The sequence below is a fragment of the Lolium perenne genome, chromosome 1, assembly GCF_019359855.2.
Source record: "Lolium perenne isolate Kyuss_39 chromosome 1, Kyuss_2.0, whole genome shotgun sequence".
In the NCBI taxonomy this organism is placed as follows: domain Eukaryota; kingdom Viridiplantae; phylum Streptophyta; class Magnoliopsida; order Poales; family Poaceae; genus Lolium; species Lolium perenne.
Window position 1 is genome coordinate 3,167,710 of NC_067244.2, and position 24,768 is coordinate 3,192,477.

The 24,768-nt window shown below is 44.3% G+C and overlaps 1 long non-coding RNA gene across 1 annotated transcript in view; it reads left to right on the forward strand.

Annotated features, from left to right (window-relative positions):
* The first annotated feature begins 2,249 nt into the window (after positions 1 to 2,249).
* Positions 2,250 to 24,768, forward strand: part of LOC139835918 (uncharacterized) — an 87,341-nt gene continuing 64,822 nt past the window's right edge. The window contains exon 1 of the long non-coding RNA XR_011751244.1: positions 2,250 to 2,645. This is a non-coding gene — a long non-coding RNA (uncharacterized lncRNA). The remainder of the gene's footprint in view (positions 2,646 to 24,768) is intronic.

The window sequence follows — 24,768 nt, forward strand, 5'->3', positions numbered from 1 at the left end:
CGGTCCGGATGCTGAACTAATGGACCCCGCTATCATAGAAGCTGCGGCAGCACAAGGAATGACTGTAACGGGTGCCAGAGAAAAAGCGACCGAGATCGGTATGACTCTTCGTGCAGTGTTAGGCCTTGAGGAGGCGCCAATGAGTGAGTTAGCAATTACATATGTGCCGAATGGGCCTCTCGTCGAGCCTGCGTAGGAAGAGGATCTACCAGCACAAATGCAAAATCTGCTACGTTGGTACAAGGGTTACATAAAAAATAACACCAGCAAAGAATATATTTATGCGGAAGTTAGACATGAGCATCACTTCAAACATTACTATGTAACAGTTCATATGAGTGAATTGTTCCAGCTGTTCAATCTGCGCGAGCTCGACAAATCTATCATCAGTTGCTACGTTCTGTAAGTGATTTATTTCTACCTCATCTTGTTCATTGCCTGCACTATATATATTGTTCTAACTATATTGTTGTGTACGCTATTATGCAGAATGAAGATTGGGGAATGCCAAAAAAGGAACATCCATGATGTTGGGTTGATTGACCCACATATCGTTAATGGATATGTGTTAGAAAGACACCCCCGCGACGTGGAGCAAAACCTGTGGGATTTTCTTATAAAGCAGCAACTCAAAAATCAAATTCTATTCCCTTACCATTTTGGGTGAGTGTTTCTGTCTTGAGCACATTCTCTTTTATTTACTCCATGCATGGTATGTCTAATCGATGAGTTATGCATGACTGTGCATGTATTGTGTCCGCAGGTTCCACTGGATTCTGCTCATAATTGAATTTCACACCTCCAGAGTTCTCATCATGGACTCTCTGAATATGGATCCAAAGCTTTGGGTCGACATGAGAAATATGCTGCAAAAGTAATTATTTTCAATCATTTACGCTCTATATCGATCGGCCTCGTTCGTTCATTTCCTAATATGAAGTAATTAATTACTCCCTTGTTCATTTAATTTTCTTTGCCCTGTAGGGTTTGGAGACGGTTCTCAGATCAAACGGTCGGTGAATTCAAAAAAGAGCTAGAATTTAGAAGGTTACTGTCTGGGGATATTCAGCCACCGGGGACCAATCTATGTGGATACTATGTTTGTGAGTTCATCCGGAGATACACCTCTGAGCGGAAGCCGTCGGATAACAACGTCAAGAGGAATAACTTACGGAAGACGCTTAGTCCAGAAGCTCGCTTCCGACCAATTCAAGAGGAACTAGCAGGATTTTTGATGAGGGAAGTCCTCCATCCTAAAGGAGAACACTATTACGAGGCCGTAGAACTTCTGATGCCGTAAATTGTGTATGGAAACTTGTTCGAAATTGTATATGGTCATCCGAGATTGAATATATATTGTATATTCCTCTTGAATTCTTCTTGGTTCTAATTTCAAACTTGTTTGAAATTGTACATTCATATGCATGTATATAGTAGCGTAGAATATGTGTACAGAAACTTCTTCAAAATTAAAATAAAACACAAAATAAAATATAAAAGAAATAAAACAATACAAATTAAAAAGAGACCAGATTTAGGGGGGGGGGGGGCTAAAACCCTAAACCTGCGGAGGCCTTTAGTCGCGGTTGGTCAACCGCGACTAAAGGTCCTCCGCCCCGACGCACGCCTGCCGCCCACGTGGATGGGCCTTTAGTCGCGGTAAACAACCGCGACTAAAGGGGGGGCCTTTAGTCGCGCATATTTAATCCCGGGATTAATTGCCCTTTTTCTACCAGTGTATGCATACCTGAACTACACGTATTTATCTATTTGTCTGTTCACTTTTCGTTTGATGAACGTATCAATACGTTGATGTATATTTACTTATTGTTTGTTGAGCGGCAAATGGTACTATGAGTCCGAACTTCTCTTAGTGTTGCTCGATCGATCGAGACGAATGGATGGCAGGTACGCGCGCACAGCAGACTCCCTGTAAATAGGTGGCCTTCCATCGTCATTTGGTCATCGCAACTAGCAAACACACGCACACACTCTTCAGACTCAGTTTTTTTGTCGTAGTAGCTCGAGAATATGGCGGTAAGGCTATGTATATACACAGAAATGCATACATGCATGTTGAAGTAGAGCCATAATATGGCGGTAATTAACTGACTTGTTTATTTTGTGATGCATGCATGCATGGATGTTGTATGCAGATCGCGGTGAGTGTTGTTCCATGGGGTGCACTGGGGGGGAGAGCCTCGCGACATCCCCATCGGCAGCGTGCCCCAGTCCCTGGTGTACGTCGACCAGAACGGGGGGCCCATCCACGTCGGCCCCTGGGGCAATGCCGACCCGAAACACACCATCACGAACATACAGATGGGTCCCGGCGAGTACCTTTACGAGCTGAGCGGCACCGCCGATGACTCCGCCCTATTTTCGCTCAAACTGGTCACCAACCAGCACACGTACGAGGTCGGCGCTCCGTTGGAGCACACGACCTTCAGCATGCCGCTCAGGAATGGCAAGGTGGTCGGCTTCTTCGGCCGCTCCGGGAAGAGCCACGTTGACCTCGGCGTCTACATCGGCCTCGCGCCCAACGAGCCATGAATCAATCACTTGTAAACGTATATATCGAGCTAGCAGCTAGTTACGTACTCTACCCATCCAGAATGCAGACCTCTACTCGATCTGGATGCTACGTTAAACGCCAGCGAGCTAGCTAGCTGGCTACACATATGTGTCATATGTGTGTAATGTAAGTGTGTAATATTATTAATATAAATAATGCTGTAATTCTCATGGTTTGCAATAAAAATACCACCCGTTTGGCTAAACACGTACGTGCTGATCCCCATAAAATACATCCTCTTTTTACATTTTTTTAAATTCAACTTATCAAAATCATCCTGCGAGGGAATTCCTGAAATTAGCACATTTTATTAGCATAACATTTAATTTATTTACTTTCAGTTGTAACATATCAAACTATTGTAGCACAATGGAATTTTATTAGCATACTGTTTCTCTACCTCCTTTTTTCTTCTTCTTTGCCGAGTGAAATCTCCCGTGCTTTGAACGGAAAGAAAACAGTTTGCTTTCATGATAGACACATGCACCTTGTAAAATAAATTACATTTATTTAGAGTGGAAAAGTAGAAAAAATACTGTAGGTTAAGCAACAGTGATGGGTAGCTAAAGGGATGTGGCAATAGGAAATTATATATCATCATTTTTTTTTTGATTTTGATAAAGTGTAATATATTAATATAATGACGATACCGAGTACACCAGGTCTCTGCAAAAAAATGACATATCCCTCTCTGCAAAAAATAACATATCATCATAGAAGTTTCAAGCAGATTCGGAGAGGTCGGGGGCGGGTTGGCAGCCAGACGCGGGCGAGCCGGAGAGAGGTCGACGGCGTCACGGCATTGGCGTGGCCATGGTGAGGTATGGCAGCGTTGGGAGCCGGAAGAGGTGCGGGCGCGAGAGGGAGAGGAAAGTCGGGGACGAGAGACAGAGGCGGGGAGCGGCTGCTATTGGGCTTGGCCTAGGTCGGGGAAGCAAGGAGGAGAGCCGGCAGGGGCTGGGGCTCGAAGCTGAGGCGGGGTGCGGCATCGGCGGGGGCTAGGGTTGGCTGGAACGGTGGGGAGTTGGGCCCGGGGTGGCTTGGGCTGGATCGGGCTGCAAGGTGGGCTAGGTAAGGCTGCCTCTTTTTTTCTTGTTCTTTTCCTTTTTCCCAAAATAATTTAAGAAAGGGAGTAGAAAATAGAAAGAGAGGGGTTTGGGATTTAAAGAAAGTTTAGACATTTTTTAAATTTTGGAAAACCTTTATGCGGGATTTGAAATTTTCTTTGCGAAATATATCCAAAATATTATAAGTTTGGTATTTTTCCTCACAAATTGTATGTAACATCCCACGAGTAATCCCTTTGTCCTTTTCTTGTTTGTTTTGCATAATGAAATCATCATAGCATCATCATCATCATCAACATAATCTCATGTCACCTTTTATTTACTTTCAAAACTTGCATACAAAGTTAACACATGTGACATAAGTCAGACCCTAAATCTTCCCTCTCTCTCTCTCTCTCTCTCACTCACTCCTTCAAACATATTTTTGTTTTGGGTCCTGAGGTCTCGAAAACCCTAAACCTAAAAACAATATTTTTGGATTTATGAAAATTCCTTAAAGGTTCAAAACAAAAATTCAAAGATAAGTTTGAATTTAAACTTTGGAATCAATGTTTGAAAAACTTGCAGGGATCACAAAACTCATTTATGGACTTTTCAAAAATTTCCAAAAATATTTTTTCTTCTCTCCAAAATTCAAAACTAGTTTGAAAAAGAAAACAGAAGTACCAAAATAGAAAAAAAGAAAAAGAAAGATAAAAATAAAAATGAAAAAGGCTGGCACCACTCTTTTGGCCTAGGCCAGCTTTGGGCTCAAACCAAACCCGAAGCCCATCTTACCTCTTCTCGAGAGAAGCTCATGTTCGTCGACTTCCTCTGGCCGACATCACTGCATACGGCGCGATGCCACCAAGGCCATGTCGCCCTTCTCCTCGATCATTCACCCACCCTCGCCTCCTTTCCCCTCCTTATAAGCTCGCCAGGAGCCCTTGGGCGAACCCTAGCTCCTCTCCACCTCGCGCTGTCCTCTCTCGTGCTCTCCCATCTCTTCTCCACCTCACCCGAGAGAGCCACCACCATCGTCGTCGACTGAGCCACCGCCATTGGAGCCGAAGCTGCCCAGGACGTCGCCAAGCTCTTCTTACACTCCATCGGTTGTCCTCAGCTACTTCCCCACCGTCGTCTCTGTCTTTCTCTGGCCAGGCCAACAACGCCAACAACCCCGCTTTGGTCTTCGTCGTCGGCTCCGACAGCCGTAGCGGCCATTGGCCCAGCTCATCGCCTGGCCTACCTCAAAGGCCGGGCGCCTCCTTTTGTTCAACAGCCAAACCGTAGCCTAGTGGCTATGGTACATCTCCTCCCCCGCATAGATGAGGGTTTGAACCCCAGCCCCGCGGGGTTAAATAACCAACCTCTTTTGCCGCCACCGATAGGCGGCCCCCACCGCTCAGTGACCGTGGTGGCCAGCATAGCAGCGTGCTGCCACGTTGGCAGCCACATGTTACCATCCCCACCAGTCATCCTCTCTGGCTAGATCCACCCGCGTTGCAAACCTATTTTGGACCATTTTGAAATTTCAGAAATTGCAGATTAGTTCCTGCAATTCAAACCTCCATATCTTTTGCAATTTAAACTCAAATTTGACAAATAATATATCTAAATTGATCAAAAAAATCTGAGGAATACAAATATGTCATCTGTTTTTCTTTTTGAACAACCTAAGTTTTTTCCAATAAATTAAATGCTTTTCTTTGATAATAAAACTTGCAAAATTCTTATCTTGGGTTCTACAACTCCAAATAATGCAAATAATATGTCTAAAATTATCAGGATAATGCAAGGAATCCAAATATCTCATTTTCATGCATATTTAAACAATTTTGACCACATTCTAAATAGGATCACCAATTTAAACCTTCTTTAACATGGGGTTTTGCATCCTTTCTATTACTAATGCAAGTGACCACATTTAATTTGATCTCCCATGCATTAGTGTTAACTTGGATAACTTAACTTGCCATGCCATCATCAATTGTTTGCATTGCACTATGCCATGTATTGACTGTCTCTCCTCACCCATGTGTGCTTGGTTTTTCTCGATAGACACCGGTTCCAAGGAGGTCGCCGACATCTATGACTACCCTACCTCTGAGGAGTAGGCCTCGTACCAGACTACAGACTTGCCAGGCAAGCACTCCCCCTTGCTCATGCTCATACAACCTATGCCTCTCTCATTTTCATGCTCTAGGTTACCGATGCTTTAGAGAGTCCGCGAATCCTATGTGATGCATGGCCTACTTTTGTCACCATTCTATTGCCTTATCCTCCAGATCCTAGCAAACCCTTTGTGCTTGTTTTTTTGCTACCTTGCTCATCGTAGTAAGCATGCTTAGGGTTTTTGAGTCAAGTCATGTTGTTATACTTCCTTATGCTTAGATATTTTTCCACTTGATTTATTTTAATAACTTAACATGATAAGTTGTGTTTCTTGGGATAATAATAATAATGAAACAGAAAAGGTGGGAGGCCATGCAAAAGCATTGGCCATTTGTTCCACTTGGGCTGCCTTAGGACATGAGTTCTTGTTATCTGATCTAAGAATGAGCGCACTAACCACACGTGGGGGGTTTTATGGGGGCCCCTCGGCTTACTACCTGATCCGTGAGATTGTCCAAGGGCCTTAGTTCAGGATTTCCATTCGACATACGCATATGCATGTTACTTTCATGTTTTTATCTATATCTGTTACCTGTATACTTTAACGTTGCTTGCACTCATATAGATGCGGGTCGTTTTGCGAAGATGGTCATCCCGTTGGGCTCAGAACTTTCCTAGCCAATCGTGCAACGGTTGAGTCCGTGTCTGAGCCTCGGCTGGACTTATGATACAGGTAACTCAGTTGGATGGCTCCTGGGACTTTCTTTAAGAGATGGAAACAGTCGTGTTGTGACATCCTGCCTGTGTGTCTTTCAGAAGTACGCTTATCGTAGGCAACAACGGTTGATCGATCATGTATGGGAATATTGGCGCACCACTGCAGGGTTAAATCTTTTTGAAAAGCATTGTCCATCATTATGGACGACTTGAAGATGTTTAACTCGATCATAGACAACTTACACATAATTAATAATAACTTGACTAGTAAGTTAGTACTACTTCAAAAATAACCTATAAAATTGCCAACCGTGTGAGTGTCTTTGGGATTGCTTGCTCATGGGTCAATCGAGGGGGTGATGAAAGGTTGTGTTATAATTGGTTGTTACCTTTAGTATTTAGTTAGTTTGATACGCTCTACCTTCTTCTGTTAGACGGAAGTTGTAGCGTGTCTCTATAGGTCGTTTAGTGCTTGCTCACTACCGCTTAACCATAGCTAGCCCTTCTGTTAGGACAAAAAGTTTACGCCTTGATGCTAGACCGCAATATTTCTGGCTTGCGCCGAGAAGCTACTGCCTTGATGCAAGACCTTGCAAATTCCGCATTACATTGGCACGTCCTGGTGCACCCTCGACGCCGAGGGTGATACGCCGCAACTCATGTCGAAGGAGGCTGGCCGGAAGCGCGATACGCAAGACAATCCACCTAGTTCTTTTTGAGACCCGAAGCCCCAGTTCCTCGGGAGGGACCCCGTCGGAGGTTCTGACAACTATGGGCTGAACTTGGCCAGGTTAGACCGCACCAAGCTCGGTTTTCGATCTCTGGCAAAATCTACGTGAAGTCGCACCAAGGTCTACCCTTTAGCACCGGTTCATGGCACGAACCGGTGTAAAAGGCTTTTTAGGTTTTTTTGCTCTCCTCCAAATCCACCCCCCCCCCCCACCTAGTGGATCGCCTTTTTTAGCTTTGTAAAATATAAAAGAAAATAATAGAAAATTCAAAAAATAAAATCTTTTGAGATTCCTGTATGTTACGCAACCAACTATTAGGGGAAATTAACAAATTTGAATTTCGACTGTTTTTGCAAAAAAAGTTTAGAAAAAGGTAAAATGGCATTAACTTTTGCATACGACGTCGCAAAAAATGTATAATATATCAAAATGATCGTGGGAGAATGTTACATCCAAATTCACCAGGGCTTACCCAATTGGCATTTTTTTAGATTCTCAAAATTCCAAATGGAAATATGAATAAATGAAGATTTTAGTTTTTGCCAGAAATTAAGGATTTTTTAATTTTTATTTTTTTAAAAAAATTAAATTAATAATTGCTTCCTGCATAAAGATTACTATTACTTAACCATAAAGGTTAGCCACTTTTTAGATTTTCAAATTTTCAGGTTTTAGGTTTTGCAAAAAAATGAAAAAAATAAATAAAAATTAAAAATTTATTGTTTATTTATTTATTCACGATTATTATTACATCATTACTTTTGTTTATGAAAAGAATTATTTGGAATTCAAACAATAAAGAAGTGTGATATCGTGACCAACATGTTAATAGGATTGATATGATACTAGTATCAATAACATGCGCGCGAATCACTTGGAAGCGGGACGGGAAGGAACTCGGAAGTTAAGCGTGCTAGTGCTGGAGTAGTGGGAGGATGGGTGACCGAGCGGGAAGTTTGACCACGAGTAAGTAATTTGACTAGAAATAATTGAAATACTAGAAATTCTGAAAAAAATAGAAAAAGAGGGAGTGGAAAATAATTAGGAAAAAAATTGGATAAAAAAAATAGAAAAAGAGGGTTCTGCCGCGGCAGCGTTTTGGGGCATTTTCCTGCCACGGCAGACCCTTTAGCACCGGTTCATGTTACGAACATGGGCTAAAGGTCCTCCCGCTCGAGCCCTCAGCTGCCACCACGTGGTACACCAACCGGTGCTAAAGGGGGAGCCTTTAGTGCCGATTGTGTTGCACCGGTTGGGCAACCGGTGCTAAAGGCTTGTTTTCCACTAGTGGCATGAGTTACGTAGATTTTGGTCTTCGGGCGTCCGCCGGCTTCCGTCTAGGCCAAGGCAACCAAAATTTTGCCTTGGGCCTAAGGTGGTCCAGAATCTGCCTTGGACCTAAGGTGGTCCAGAATCCGCCTTGGACCCAAGGTGGTCTAGGATCCTCCTTGGACCTTAGGTGGTCCAGAATCCTCCTTGGACCCAAGGTGGTCCAGAATCTGCCTTGGATCTAAAGTGGTCCAGAATCCGTCTTGGACTCAAAGTGGGCCAGAATCTGCCTTGGACCTAGGTGGTCCAAAATCTGCCTTGGACCTAAGGTGGCCTAGAATCTGTCTTGGACCTAAGGTGGCCAAATCCGCCTTGGACCTTAGGTGGGATGAATCCACCTTGGGACCTTAGGTGGTCATGAATCCGGCTTGGGCATAAGGTGACCTCATTTAGCCTTCCTTCTTGGCGTGACTCCTAGATTTCTTCAAGTTCATGCGCCTTCCTTCCTCGCCAAGCTGGCTTGGGCCTAAGGTGGCAAATCCACTTTGGGTCTATAGTGGCCAAATCCGCCTTGGGCTTAGATAGCCACAAATCTAGCCTAGACCTAAGGTGGCCATGATTCCGCCTTGGGACCAAGGTGGCCAACAATCCGGCTTGCTCCTAAATCTAGCTCAAAACCAGACACGTCCATCTAGCTTCTTAGTCGTCAGCAGGTCCGTCTTGCTTAGCCGACAGGCGACCCGAAATGGGTGCTAACATACGCCCCCTGTTTTCTGGCAGAGCTTGTGTGCCAGAAAATAATCCATGTAGAGCTTGTCTAAGGGCGATACTTAAGCTCATCGGCCATATTTCTACTGAGGATGATATGTGTATATCAGCTGTCTTGAGTGTTTAGCCGGATTGCCACACACATGGGTGAAATTTCTTCAGGTATTTTACATTGATAGCATGAGGAAGCATGCTTCCCTCCATAGATTCCACCAAATATGAGTTGCCAGGTACGATCCTTGCGATCCATACAGGCCCTTCCCAGTTAGGTGACCACTTGCTAAATTTCTGGCTTCTAGAACTGATCGGCACGATAGTTTTCCAGACCAGGTCGCCGATGGAATTCTTTAAGGCGGACCTTCTTGTTGTATGTCTTAGCCACCCGCAACTTTTCCTTCTCAATAGTTTGTAAGGCCACCAAGCGTTTATCGGCCACTTCGTCGATCTGTCCATCATGAGATCATGGTAGTCTTTAACCAATAAGTAGTTCTCATGAGCAAACCTTAAGGCGGCCAGATTTACCTCCACGGGTAAGACGGCCTCTTGTCCATAGATTAACTCAAAGGGAGTAACTCTGGTCGCTCCATCCCTTGAAATTCTATGTGCCCACAACGCTTCTGATAACACCTCATGCCATCGCCTTGGATGATCCTCAATTTTCTTCTTGATAGGCTTGATCAAAACATTGTTGGTAGACTCGGCTTGTCCATTGGCTTAAGCGTAGTAAGGAGATGAACTGAGCATCTTGATCCCATGTGATTCGGCAAACTTCTTGACCTCCGTCGCCATGAAGGATGTCCCTTGATCTGTAGTGAGAGTTTGGGTTATGCCGAACCAATGAGCAATGTGCTCGGATATAAATTAGATCACCTCCTTGTGAGTCACATTTCTGTGAGGTACTGCTTCAGACCACTTTTTAAAGTAATCAGTGGCCACCAACACAGACCGATGCCCGTTTGATGAAGCAAGGTAGATCATGCGATAAAATCGAGCGCCCAACCTCGGAAAGGCCATAGTTTTATGATAGGATTGAGCATAGAAGTCGGCGCCAGATGAATGTCTCCAAACTCTTGGCACACTTTGCACCCTCTGTAGTATCTCAAGCACTCATTGATCATAGTCAGCCAATAAAATCCGGCTCACCATAGCATCCATTTCATCTTGTGGGCCGACTGATGAGTACCATATAAGCCGTCATGTACCTCTCCCATGTCGACTCTAGCCTGATCTTCGTCTAAGAACTTCAAGAGCAAACCGACCAGTGCATATTTAATAGCCAGCCGCCGAACCACCTTATCTGTTTTCTACCTTGGATCCCGTAGATAGGTGATGATGGGCTTCCCCAGTCGGATATTTTTCTGCTCTCAGATCTCCTGCCATCATCCGACTCAGCACGTAAATCAGATTTATGAAGGTCTTTGGATATTTCATCACCAACAGACTCAGCAGGCAAGGCGGATTTTCAAAAAACTTCAGATATCCCATCGTCAATCGATTCAGCAGTCAAGGTGGAATTTTGAAAGTCTTCAGATATCCCGTCATCAGCCGATTCAATAGGCAAGGAAGATTTTTGGCAGGCTAGGGGTATCTTTCCACCAGCCGATTTAGCATGCAAATTGGCTATGCATACGTCGGTCTCCTTGAAGTTAGAAAAAGTAAGCATCAACTTTTCTGATATGAAGAAAATGCCACGACTAACGTGATAGTTGGATGCTTGTTGTGCCAACTCATTGGCAAGCCAATTGTCCTGTCTGGACACATGAGCTATGCTGAAGTAATCCAAGGCGGATATAATGTCCAGACACTTGTCGAGGTAAACATTGAGTGATCCATCTAGGCATTGTAATACCTTGGATACATGGTGTACGATCAGCAATGAATCACCGTATGCCTCAATATGAGTAACCCCTACAGAAACTAGAAACTCCAGCCCAAATAGCAGTGCTACATATTCGGTTAGATTGTTAGTGCAATTATATTCTAGTCAGAAAGAGGCCTCAAATATGATACCAGTTGGAGATATGTATACAACGTCGAGTCCTTGGCCGCTGCTACAAACTGATCCGTCAGTATAACCTCCATGGTACCAAGGAAACAAGGTTCAAGGCGGAAATAACTTGGTCTTGCTCCTCACTAACACGATGTTGCACGATGAAGTAGGCTTAAATTTGGCCTTTCATAGATTTGGTAGATTCATAAGCCAAATCATACTCGACCAACGCGTATGCCCATTTTCCGATCCATCCACTGAGAATCGGCTTAATATGTATTTGATAACATCGGTCTGGCACGGAACTACGCGGTCACTGGACATCAGGTAATGTCTCAGCTTTGTACAGGCTTAGTACAAACACAGGCACAACCTTTTGATGAAGCTGTACTTAGACTCGGCATCCAGCAAATGCTGAATTAAGTATGTGATGGCACACTCCTTGCCTTCGGCTTCCTGGGTTAAGACGGCGCCAATGACTTTCTCCTTGGTGGCAATATAAAGGCGGAACGGCTTCCTATGAGACTGCGCTCTCAGAACCGGAGGATATGATAAACATGTCTTGATCTTTTCGAATGCCTCTTGTTGTCTTACCCCCCAAGTGAATTCATCGTCGTTCTTCAGCCCAAGGATCGGGGTGATGGCATCAATTTTTCTGGCTAGGTTGACTATAAATCTTCTGAAATAATTTACCTTGCCGAGAAACTTCTGCATATCCTTTTTGCAAGTCCGAGCTTGAACTTTCTGGATAGCCTTTATTTTGTATGGGTCAATCTCTATGCCATGCTGATGTACGATGAAGCCCAAGAATTTTTCGGCTGACAAACCAAAGGCACATTTCTACGGATTCATCTTCAGTCCATACTGTCTCATCCTTTCGAACGCTAGACGTAAGTTGGCCAGGTGATGTAACTCAGCGTCTGACTTAACAACAACGTTGTCTATGTAAACTTCCAGTATGACTCCAAGGAGGTCGTGGAATATCTGGTTCATTGCTCTATGGTAGGTGGCGCCAGCATTCTTTAGTCCGGAAGTCCTGACTATCCACTCAAACAAACCAACAAAACCAGGGCAATGAAACGCTATCTTAGCCGAATCTTCTTTGGCCATAAAAATTTGGTTGTACCCCGCGTTGCTGTCTAAGAAACTGATGACTTTGTGCCCTGATGCATGGTTGATAAGCATGTCAGCGATGGGCATAGAATATTCATCCTTGGGCGTGGCTTTGTTGAGATCTCTGAAGTCTATGCATGCCCTAATCTTGTTGGATCCCTTCTTTTCTACTGGCATGATACTGGAGATTCACTCAGCATATTTGCAAGGCCGGATAAAATCCGCCTTCGAAAGTCATTCAATTTCCGCCTTGATCCGGTCAAGATCTTTGGATTGAACTTCCTAGCCGGCTGCCTATGAGGCTTGAAGCCGGCTTTGATGGGCAACCGATGTTTGACCAACTCTCGGCTTAACCCGGGCATCACATGATACTTCCACGCGAAGCAGTCTACATATTCCCTAATTAGCCAGATTATTTCCGCCTTATAATCAGCTTCCAGGTTTTTGTTAACATACGTCGGCCTTAGAACTGTGCCATCTCCAATATCTACCGCTTCCAGAGGATCGGCCGACGTAACGCCCTGACCCAACTTGTCTATGCCATCTGGCTCTTCAATTGATTCGTACATATAGTTCCTGTTGGCCCAATATTTTTCATCGTTGGGATTCATCTGACTAATATAGGCGGAGACGATTACCCTCAACCGGCTTTAGAGAAACTGGCACGAATCCGTCCCTGGTTGCACTTAGGAAATCAAACTCGGACAGGTCACGTCCTGATAGACACGTAGCATTGGGATGCTGCCAGTCGATCGGCGCTTCGGCTAAGGCAATAAAAGCCGAATCATCAGTGCAGACAATCTCCACTTCATCGTCCACCTATTGGATGAGTTGCTGGTGCATTGTAGAAGGCACACATTGGTTGGCATGAATCTAATCACGGCCCAACAGTACATTGTATTTCCCTTGCACATCAGCAACGAAGAAGGTTGTGGCCAAAGTCTTGCTGCCTCCGTTAAGTTCTAGGCTAATCATGCCTTTGGCTTCTACTCCTTCCATTCATTCGAATCCGTTTAGTACCATAATGGTCTTCATTAAGTCGGCATCTTCCAGCTACAGTTTCTTGAAGACCGAATATGGCAAGAGATTTACTACATTACCACCATCAACCATCATCCTAGAAACCGGCTTCCCGTTGACGTGTCCCCTGATGTACAGAGGTTTCAGATGTTTAGCCGGTTCCATTGGCTTCTAAAAAATGGCATCTCTAGGTCCGAAGTCAATTTGAGCTACCTCTCCATCTTCGTCAACAGCACGGAATTCAGCTGGTAGATAATAAACCAGGTTGATATCCATGCGAGCTGGCGATGCAGCGTAATACACCATCTCTTCTTCATCCGGCTCATGCGCCTTAGCTGCTGATTCCACCTTAGGTGTTGATTCCACCTTAAATGATGATTCCGCCTTAGGTGTTGATTCCGCTTGAGATGTTGTCTCTGCCAACTCATTTAGAGCCTGCAAATCTGCTTCCTCCACTTCATCAGCCCATGAGGAATAGGTAACTTGAGTGATTGGCATGGGGATGATCAAGTCTTCTTCGGTCTCCATCAGGGACTGACTAATCGCTCCAGCCAAAGCCGAAACCAAATCCGAGTTGACCACAGATTGGACTGAAGCCGGATCAACCTCCATAGTTGTGGTAACAGCTGAGTTTCCTTCAGCCAGAGCTGGAGCTGGGTTAGCTGCAACTAAGTCAGTTGGCTTAGACACCCAAACTTGAGAAGGCATTCTGGGATGAATAATTTCGAATTGTTCGTCTCTAAGACGCTCAGCTTCCTTCTCCGCCTTGTCTTGATTGCTCAGCCATTGCAGCTTCCTCTTCTGTGTCTTCGTTAAGCCGGGAGGACACCATACAGGTTGAGTATATTTTGGATCAATTGGCTTCTTCTCCTTGGGAGGAGCAGGTCCTTTGTTTCTACTGGCTTCATGATCATTAGCCACGGGTTTTGGCGCGATTGTAAGAATTGGCCCTTTGCTAGCCAGATTGTTGATCACAATCGGCTGTACAACACTCATCACCTGCGTGCCTATGGTCACTGAGGCGGTACTTTATCTCAATATTAGGTTATGAAACCTATACATAATAGATCGGTATTTATCTTCTTCCCTAGTCATAGTGATATTTATCCTTTTTTCTCGAGGTAGAAGTTACACAATCACTAATTACTCTGAAAAATAAGCTATTGATCAACAATGACCACAACCGAGGGTATTTTACTGACGGGCAAACCCTCTGGTCATCGCGGAAGTCTCACGGGCCAAAGCTAGACGTTGGAGTGGCCAGTCTTACTAGTAACGACCAAAAATTTCCGTAGTTTCCAGTAGTGTCAAGGTAAAAGTTGAGGTTGTTAGATTGGATGAATTCTTGACTAACATGCAAGGGGAAACCAAGAGGCATGTGGAGTCTCTCATGAACCAACTAGGTGAAGCACAAGATCTTCCTGAGGAGAAGGAAGGGCATGAACGAGACGCCGCCGATGAGATAGCTTCTCTATCTCAAGCTCTTGAAGAAGGGCAAAACTTGAGGATCACTCTTGAAGAGAGTGTGGCAAATCTGGAAGTGTCACACAACTTGAACATTTCAAAACTCAATAAAGAATGTGACCATGCCCTTTCTATGGTTAAAGTGCTTAAAAAGGAGAAGGTTGAATTTGATGTTGGTCATGCTCGGCTACTTGTGGACTTCGATCACACTAGTGGAAAACGGGGCATTAGCACCGGTTCGTAAGGGCCTTTTTTACCGGTTGCCCAACCGGTGCAACGCATCCGGTGCTAAAGCCCCCCCCCCCCCCCCTTTAGCACCGGTTCAGTTACAAACCGGTGCTGAAGGACACGAACCGGTGCTATAGGTTTCTACCGCGGTAGCGTTTTGGGGCGCTTCCCTGCCGCTGCAGACTCTGTTGTGGCAGGGAAGTTCACCAAAACGCTGCCACGGCAGGGAAGTTCACCAGAACGCTGCCGCGGCAGATTCTGTGGTCACGCCCCATTTGAAACACGTTAATTCACACATATAGGAAACCATTATATTACACAAAAACAACGTTATGAATATATGGATCGAAGTGACCTCTTTCATCGTGCTTGGCTGAACATATTACATAATGGTACGGTACACACGTTCATGCATATTTGTGTACAATAGAATTTCTATGGATCATCGGTTTCCAAAATCGATTGGGCGCTGATGGTATTCTCTGTTTGGATCTATGACTTGCTGAAGTAAGAATCCCGCCAATTCTTCTTGAATTGCTCGTACACGCTCGGTTGCTAGAAGACCGTCCCGCAACCGTTCGATCTAATAATTTAAAGAAGGTGGTCAATATATATATATATATATATGAATGAAGCACAACACAATTGATCGATGGTGATAAAATAAAATTATGAATGTTGTTTACGTACTTCAAGTTGTTATAAAATTCTCCCCGTCTGGTGGGTCGTCTGGCGGATGAACTCGCAAACGTAGAATCCACATAAATTATTCCCGTCTTGTTGCCTCAAGCACTTTACGAGAACAGAGTTCAATCAAAATAATAATCAATGATGGTAATGGTATTGAAACTAGAATCAAAGAGATGCACGGGCCTAGCTAGTAGTACTTACCGGTATATGTTTAATTTCAGGCTTGGTTTTCCACACACCCGGAGCCTTCTTGGTGAACCGTTTCCAAGCCCTTCCCGGCAAAGAAAATGAATAAAAGAGTTATGAATTACTTGATATCGGGAAAAAAAATTGATGATATACAGTCCTAATGATTGAAATTACCTCTGGAGGATCTCAGCCATGTCTCCCCACGCCGCAAGGGGTTTACTTTTCGAGTCCATGACTTCTACTATTCCAGCATCAGGTTCAATGATTAGCAGGATAAAGTGAAACCTGCGCACATGCATAACTCATCAATTACACTTAACATTGAGTAAGAGAAATAGATTTAATGTGTCCAAGATGGTAACACTCACTGAAAGTTGTAAGGAAATAGTATTTCCCTTCTGTGTGTGTGTTGCCTTAACGCCGATATCAAGTTATCCTCTGTGTCCTTGGTAAAGCGTTGGACACTATGCTCATTCACGGTATATGGGTCAATGAACCCAATGTCATAGATTTGTCCTAAATGGCATTCTCGGATCTTCATTCTGCATAATATAGTGAGTATAATTATGCATGCAATGGACGAGCCGCGGTAGAGACTTAATTACATAAATAATACTTACAGATAGTAGGCACTGATCAAAGATTTGTCGAGGGTGTCTTGATTGAATAACTAAAATAATTCAAAAAATTCAATGTTTATCACATCATTTCCACGCCCGTAGTGCTCATCTTTGATAGCTAGCATGATCCAGTTCTGACTTTCCTTACAGGCAGCCAAGTACCACTTATGCAGTTTTCGCATTTGTGTTGGTAGATGCTGCACCTCCTCAGATCTGACGAGAGCTTCCCCGTACCGGTATTTGTATGCTGATTGGACATCACCCGTGGGGAATTCGAGCTGGCTTAAGTACTGAGGAATACTCATACCGCAAGCATCTGCCTCATCTTTGTATAGTGCTACCATCTCCGGATCAAGGCACTCCAGGACATCGGGATACACTTCGAGCGGGGGGGGGGGGGGGGGGCAAGAGTTTTTCTGGTCTCCGAGCTGGGGAACTGATTTCCCTTTTGCCTTACTACTTTTCGACCGCGACTTTGCTGCCTCATTTGACTTGCGAAGAGAGCGGTCATAGTCTGATGAAAGCTTTGGCTCAGGTTGATAAAGGTTCTTTATTGTCTTCATCAGTTTTTCCTTAGGTATAGGCGGCTGGGGCTCGGGCTTTTTCTTGCCAAAATTCCTTTCCATGTATTGTGCCTTTGCGATCTTCGCATTTTCCTCTTCTGTATAGTCGTAAGGTCTCTTGGGAGGAACCTTAGGTACTCTTGGGAGGGGATCCTATCGACGTTTGGGTGATCGGTTACGACTCATTGCCGGAGCGGTGATGGTATGCTTCCGCTTTTGGCTCTGAGACTGTGTGGGCTGCGGCGGTGGAGAAGGCTGGCGCGCTGGAGACGGGAGAGGCGACGGAGACGGCTGACACACTGGAGACGGCTGGAGCGGTGGAGAAGGCTGGCGCGGTGCAGAGTATGGGATAGGCGACGGAGACCTTGTTGGCGCCGTCCAGTTTGGAATCACAATGAATTCCTTTCGCCATGGAACAGTAGTGTTCTTGGCTTCTCCCAGCTCTAGCAAATCCCCGCCACCGGCAGGGTAGTCAAGCTTCAGCGGCGCATATCCATCCATAACTTGATCCACCCCGGCAACAGCATAGCCATGTGCAACTGGTCCGCAATGGTATCTTTGATCAGGTACAATGGGTAAGGCATAGCCGACCGCCGCCTTGAGCGTTATGTTCATCACTTTGACATGTAGCTCACAAGGTGTCGACTCCGTGATATGATCCACAGGGTATCGAGGAGCCATCGTCGGATCCTGATCCGCATCATCGACCGGCAGCTCCGTGGAAGCCACGCTGCTTTTCCGCTGAGATTCCTGGCCGGTAGCATCGAATGCAGCTTCTATCTGCGGATTACCTTGAGGTGGGCTGGTCAAGTGATGGCTATACTGGGAGAATAATTCCCGATGCTCCCTTATTTCCTCTTCTAACTTAGAAATGCATTCTTGAACCACTTCCTTTTTCCTCTGACGGCTTCTATCGGGATATTTCTTCGTTTCTGCAGGAAACCCAATATACCACGGTTTGGAGCCTGGTGTGGTTCGTGTTCGTCCTGGGTGTTCAGGATTCCCAATGGCGCGTGTGAGCTTGTCCTTCTCTCTGTCGGGATGGAACCTCCCCTCTTCATCTTCCTTTTCTACACTTCTAAAGGCTTCGATGGGAAGTGGGTTTTCCTTATGTCTTACTGTATATATACATTTCCCTTGTGAGTCCAACGTGCCCCCATGCGCGTAAAACCAATCCCTTGCCCACTGGCTCCATTTCAGTACCTCTGGAGTGATCCCTTTAAGAATTAGGTCGTCCTCCATTTTCTTCCACTTAGGCCTGCCAACCTTGTAGCCTCCTTGCCCCAAATTATGGAAGTATTTCTTACTAGAAGCATTTTTTTTATTGGTTGCTGACCACAAATTCGTACGCCACAAATTCGTCCCACTGGTCTTTTATCTTCTCATAGGGTCCGGTGAAATGCGGAGTCTTTTATTTCTGGGCAAAGTCCTTGTCCAATTTTTTCTTGTAGCTGTTGAACTGTGTTGCCATCTTCGACAGAGCCCACTTCTTGACTCTTCGATGTACGTTATTCAGCTCGGGATCCTCAGGGTCTGGCCTGTCATTCCTACGCTCTTCCTCATTTGGCTCCGGCAGGGTGAAATTTACCAGGAGCTTCCTAAACAACTCCTTTTCGGATCTCGTGTCGACATAACTAACTCCTTCCGTCTTTGTTTTCTTCCATTCTTGAATGGTGATCGGGATGATGTCCCTCAAATGAACTCCGCATTAACTTACAAACTTTCTTGCGTGAACCGCGGGAGCAATCGGTTCGCCATCTCTAGCGATTTCCGTGATGGTCAACCTTTCATGTTCTTCCAACCTTTTGGCTGCGCCTCGTTTACTTGCAGTAGATTTGCTCGATCGGGGGTTCTAAAAGAAGAAACAACGTTAATATATGTATACGCACAAATCGGGAGGCTTAGTTAATTCATATATATACACCTCACCGTCAACTTCTCCCTCATCGGAGTCCTCGCCTTCTCCCTCACCGAAGCCATCTCTTTGGTCTTGCTCATCTCCCCCACCAGAGCCATCTCCACGGTTTTGCTCGTCTCCCTCACCGGATTGGTTCAGATAAAGCGAGGTGACATCTTCATCATCACGGATATGTCCTCGGCGATGTATTCCTTTTCTAGGTCTCATTCCATAGTTTCTGCAAATACTTACAAGTTATTGTAATGCTATAAACACAATGAAGCAGTAATTAAGGATAATGCTCAAAACATGATCAAGATTGGAGTTACACATATATATAGCTATTAATTAAGGATAATGCTCAAAACATGATCAAAGATTGGAGTTACACATATAGCTCGGGTCCATTTTTTATTGAACCCTAATACACCGCTACAAGAGTACTCCTCTCAACGTCGACCGGGTGCTGAGCCGCGGGGTGCTGAGCCGCGGGCAGTGGTCACCCAAAGATACGGAACAGTAACCGGAACATAGCTGACATGAGATCCCTGCATAACCGCCCATCCGCCCCTATACATGGTGTTTAACACATGCATGTAACGGTGGACATGCTCGTCCTCCTCTCTGATACGCTGCTGTATCACCTCCTCGGGTGCCGGCTCCCTCCGCACCAATCGTGGCCCACGCGACCGCCACCAAAGAAGATCCGGGTCGACGACGGGGCCCGGATTCCTCACCAAGCTGTGCACCCCGGAAGGTAACACCTCTCAGTGCCAGCCCGGCGGAGCCCAGTCCCGGACATCGCCGGTCATCTGCTCCAGAACGGTGCCACCGCCCAGTCCAACTCGACGCGGGTGTGGTATCGGCATCACAACTATACTAATAAAATTATAAATATAACTGTAACAACTAAATAAAAACTATACATAATAAACTAATAAACTAATAAAATTACACTAACTAAAACTACTAAAAAATAAACTAACTAATATACTAACAAATAAACTAACAAATAAACTAACTAATTGTACAAATAAACTAACTAAAATAATAAACTAACAAATAAACTATAACTAAAATAAACTAAATAAAAACTATACAAACAAACTAACAACTAATTAAACTAACTAAAATAAACTAACTAATAATATAAACCTAACAAATAAATTAAACCTAAGAAAAAAAATTATCTCACATTCAACATATATTATTCATTCAAACATATATTCAAAATATATATGCATTATATTCAACATATATTCAACTAACAAATTAATAAACTAACAAACTAATAAAACTAATCAATATATATATACATTCAACTAATAAATATATATATACATATATTCAACTAACAAACTAATAAACTAATAAAAACTAATTAAACTAATAAAAATAAACTAACAAATTAATAAAAATAATGAAAAAAGGTGGAGAGCTCACCTTGCCGGCGGCCGGGCCGGAGAAGGAGGCGTCGACGCGGAGGCGGACGGGGCCGGAGGAGAGAGGCGGCGGCGGCAGAGGAGAAGGAGGCGGCGGCATGCGGGCCGGGCCGGCGCGCGGAGAAGAAGCGGCGCGCGCGGATCGATGGAGCGGAATGGGCGGCGGCGCGGACGGGCAGCGCGGACGGCTGCGGCACGGAAATCCGGCAGCCTGACGGCGCCGTTCGAGCTCCTCGCGCTGGTCCTTAGACGTTTTCTCGATCGTGCGAATGGGGGAGGAAGGAGGAGGAGGCGCGGTTATAAAGGGAGACCCTTTAGCACCGGTTCATGGCTGGAACCGGTGCTAAAGACCTTTTAGCAACGGTTCCAGCCACCAACCGGTGCTAAAGGTCTTACCTTTAGCACCGGTTCCCCTTTAGCACCGCTTCCAGCCACGAACCGGTGCTAAAGGGTGTTTTTGGCTGCCACAATTAACCTTTAGCACCCTTACGAACCGGTGCTAAAGGTTAATTTTTCAAAAAAAAATGAAACTTTCAATGTTTCCCGCCTTTTTAAACTTTCAATGTTTCCCTATTTGTAACTACTAAATAACACAACACAACTAATAAAATTATAACTATACATTATAAGTAATAATAAAATACTATAAATTATAAATATATCTAATAAATAATTATAAATTCTAAAGTATAACTAATAAAATACTATAAATTATAACTATAACAAATAATAAAAACTATACCTAAAAACCAATAAAATTATAACTATGACTAAAAAATAACTAATAAATTATAATTAATAAAGTACTATAAATTATAACTATAACTAGAACAACTAATAAATTTATAATTAATCTAAAACTATTTTATGGTTTGTAAAATAACTATTCTAACTATTCCAAAGTATTAACCATTTTGCCATTAGTCCCGGCTAGTGGGTGCAACCGGTACTAAACGTGGGCAACCAAGTCCCGGTTGCACCCACCAACCGGGACTAAAGTTGTCGGTAGGATAAGGACGCGTGGGTGGACGCACTGCTCGGCGAGTTTCTCGAAGAAGAGGAAGCCAGAGCTGCCATCTAACCTTTAGTCCCGACTGGTGGGTGCAACCAGGACTAAAGGTGGTTTTTTGTGTCATCTAACAAAACTGTCAGTGGGATAAGGACGTGTGGGTAACCTTTAGTCCCGGTTGGTGGGTGCAACCGGGACTAAAGCTGTCGGCATGATAAGGAGGCATGGGTGGATGCACTGCTCGATGAGATAAGGCTCGACGCCCTGTCGGAGGAATAAGACGAAGGAGAAGCGGCGCCCTGCCTATAAAAGGAGCTGAGCGTCGATAATCACCATGGCAAGCAACTCAACAAGCCAACCTAGAAGGTAGGGAGCTTCATCCCCATGGCCAGAGGAAAGGGTTGGGAAATCTCCCATGGTGGAGTTTCTCGAAGATGTCGTTGGTGCACACGCCCTAGAACATCTTCGGAAACTCCGCCTTGGAAAAATTTCCCCGCAAGCCCGTTAAAGCCTCCATCTCCCGTAACATTGTTGGGGAAAGGGTTGGGAAATCTACCGTGGCGGAGTTTCTCGAAGATGTCGTTGGTGCACATGCCCTAGGATATCTTCGGAAACTCCGCCTCGGAAAAATTTCCCCGCAAGCCCATTAAAGCCACCATCTCCTGTAACATTGATGGGGAAAGGGTTGGGAAATCTCCCGTGGCGGAGCTTCTCGAAGATGTCGTTGGTGCACACGCCCTAGGACATCTTCAGCAGTTCTGCCTCGGAAAAAAATTGTGCACACATGTGCATCTTGGGATGTCTTACGATGTTGCAGGAGGAAGTTTTCCTTTTCGTCGCACGAAAAAGCCATCTTCCATTTTTGAGGTGCCGAAAAGTGGGTGTTTTGTGAAGCAACCACCAAATTTAAGTTTCACATTGGTACCAACATATTTTAAAAAAATACTAGACCACCTAAGATGGATAATTTCCCAACCAGTGAATCTGGAACTTTTCGTCCACTCCTCATGAAAAAGACAAATTCCTGCCAAATCGGTAGGAGGCCGACCAGATTTGAACTACATGTACATGACATAATGCTCAAGATTTTTTGTAAAAATCTTTTTTGGGTTCACAACATGCTATTTCATCAGAGATCCAGTGCAAGTTTAGCGAGGCTCAGCCCCGGGCAAAGGATCTTCATGCCCGCCGTTTTGAATATAGTTTGAAATGAGCATAACGAATTCAAAAATGATCCAAACAATGAGAAACCTTTGCATGGTGTCATATTATGTGTCATAGTTGCAAGGAAAAATATTAAACTTTGAGAATTGCAGACATCACAAAAAACCCTTCACAAAATGAGCTATCGCGTTCGAGGTTTCATGGCATTTAGGTCAAACGACCAATGTTATTGATAGAATCACGGCATAGTTTGTGACAATGTGCCCATATTGTGCACACGTGTGCATCTTGGGATGTCTTATGATGTTGCAGGAGGAAGTTTTCCTTTTCGTCGCACGAAAAATCCATTTTCCATTTTTGAGGTGCCGAAAAGCGGGAGTTTTGTGAAGCAACCACCAAATTCAAGTTTCACATTGGTACCAACATATTTTTCAAAAATACAAGACAACTTAAGACGGATAATTTCCCAACCGGTGTATCTGGAACCTTTTCGTCCACCCCTCATGAAAAAAAGAAATTCCTGCCAAATCGGTAGGAGGCCGGCCAGATTTGAACCACAGGTACATGATATAAAGCTCAAGATTTTTTGTCAAAATCTTTTTTGGGTTCACAACATGCTATTTCATCAGAGATCCAGTGCAAGTTTAGCGAGGCTCAGCCCCGGGCAAAGGATCTTCATGCCCGCCATTTTGAATATAGTTTGAAACGAGCATAACAAATTCAAAAATGATCCAAACAATGAGAAACCTTCGCGTGGTGTCATATTATGTGTCGTAGTTGCAAGGAAAAATATTAAACTTGGAGAATTGCAGACATCACAAAAAATCCTTCACAAAATGAGCTATCGTGTTCGAGGTTTCATGGCATTTAGGTCAAACGACCAATGTTATTGATAGAATCGCGGCATAGTTTGTGATAATGTTCCCATATTGTGCACACATGTGCATCTTGGGATGTCTTACGATGTTGCAGCAGGAAGTTTTCCTTTTTGTCGCACGAAAAAGCCATTTTCCATTTTTGAGGTGCCGAAAAGCGGGTGTTTTGTGAAGCAACCACCAAATTCTAGTTTCACATTGGTACCAACATATTTTAAAAAAATACAAGACCACCTAAGATGGATAATTCCCAACCGGTGTATCTGGAACCTTTCCGTCCACCCCTCATGAAAAAGACAAATTCCTGCCGAATCGGTAGGAGGCCGGCCAGATTTGAACTACAGGTACATGATATAATGCTCAAGATTTTTTGTAAAAATCTTTTTTGTGTTCACAACATGCTATTTCATTAGAGATCCAGTGCAAGGTTAGCGAGGCTCAGCCCCGGGCAAAGATTTAATACATTAATAACACATACTTGACATATTTTCTAAAATGACTTGGAGGCCATGAACCTTTCTTCGCGTATGTCCCTTGCTTATGATTGCTTCGACCGTAACCATGGAGCATCTTCAGCATTTAACGCGATGGTTGGGTCAACGTTCACTGTGAAGGGCGGAATTTCACCAAACTTATTATAATCTTCTGACATGTCTGTCTTGTCCTCGACTCCCATGATGTTTCTTTTCCCTGTAAGAACTATGTGACGCTTTGGCTCATCGTATGATGAGCTCGTTTGCTTATGTTTTCTTTTCTTCGGTTTGGAGGACATGTCTTTCACATAGAAAACCTAAGCCACATCATTGGCTAGGACGAATGGTTCGTCTCTGTAACCAAGATTGTTGAGATCCACTGTTGTCATTCCGTACAGCTGGTCTATCTTTACCCCTACTCCATCCAACTTGACCCATTTGCACCAAAACAAAGGGATCTTAAAAGAAGGTCCATAGTCAAGTTCCCATATCTCCTCTATATAACCATAATATGTGTCCTTTTCCCCATTGTTGTTTGTTGCATCAATGCGGACACCACTGTTTTGGTTGGTGCTCTTTTTATCTTGGACGATCGTGTAGAAGGTATTTCCATTTATCTCGTACCCTTGGAAAGTCAATACAGTCGAAGATGGTGACCCGGCCAACAAGTACAGCTGATCTCCAACATCGTTGTTATTCATGAGATGTGTTCGCAGCCAACCGCCGAATGTCTGCATATGTTTATGTGTAGTAGGAAACTAGCTATAGGTGGGATGCTATTCTGTGGCGCACCAGTTTTGCGTGCACCAT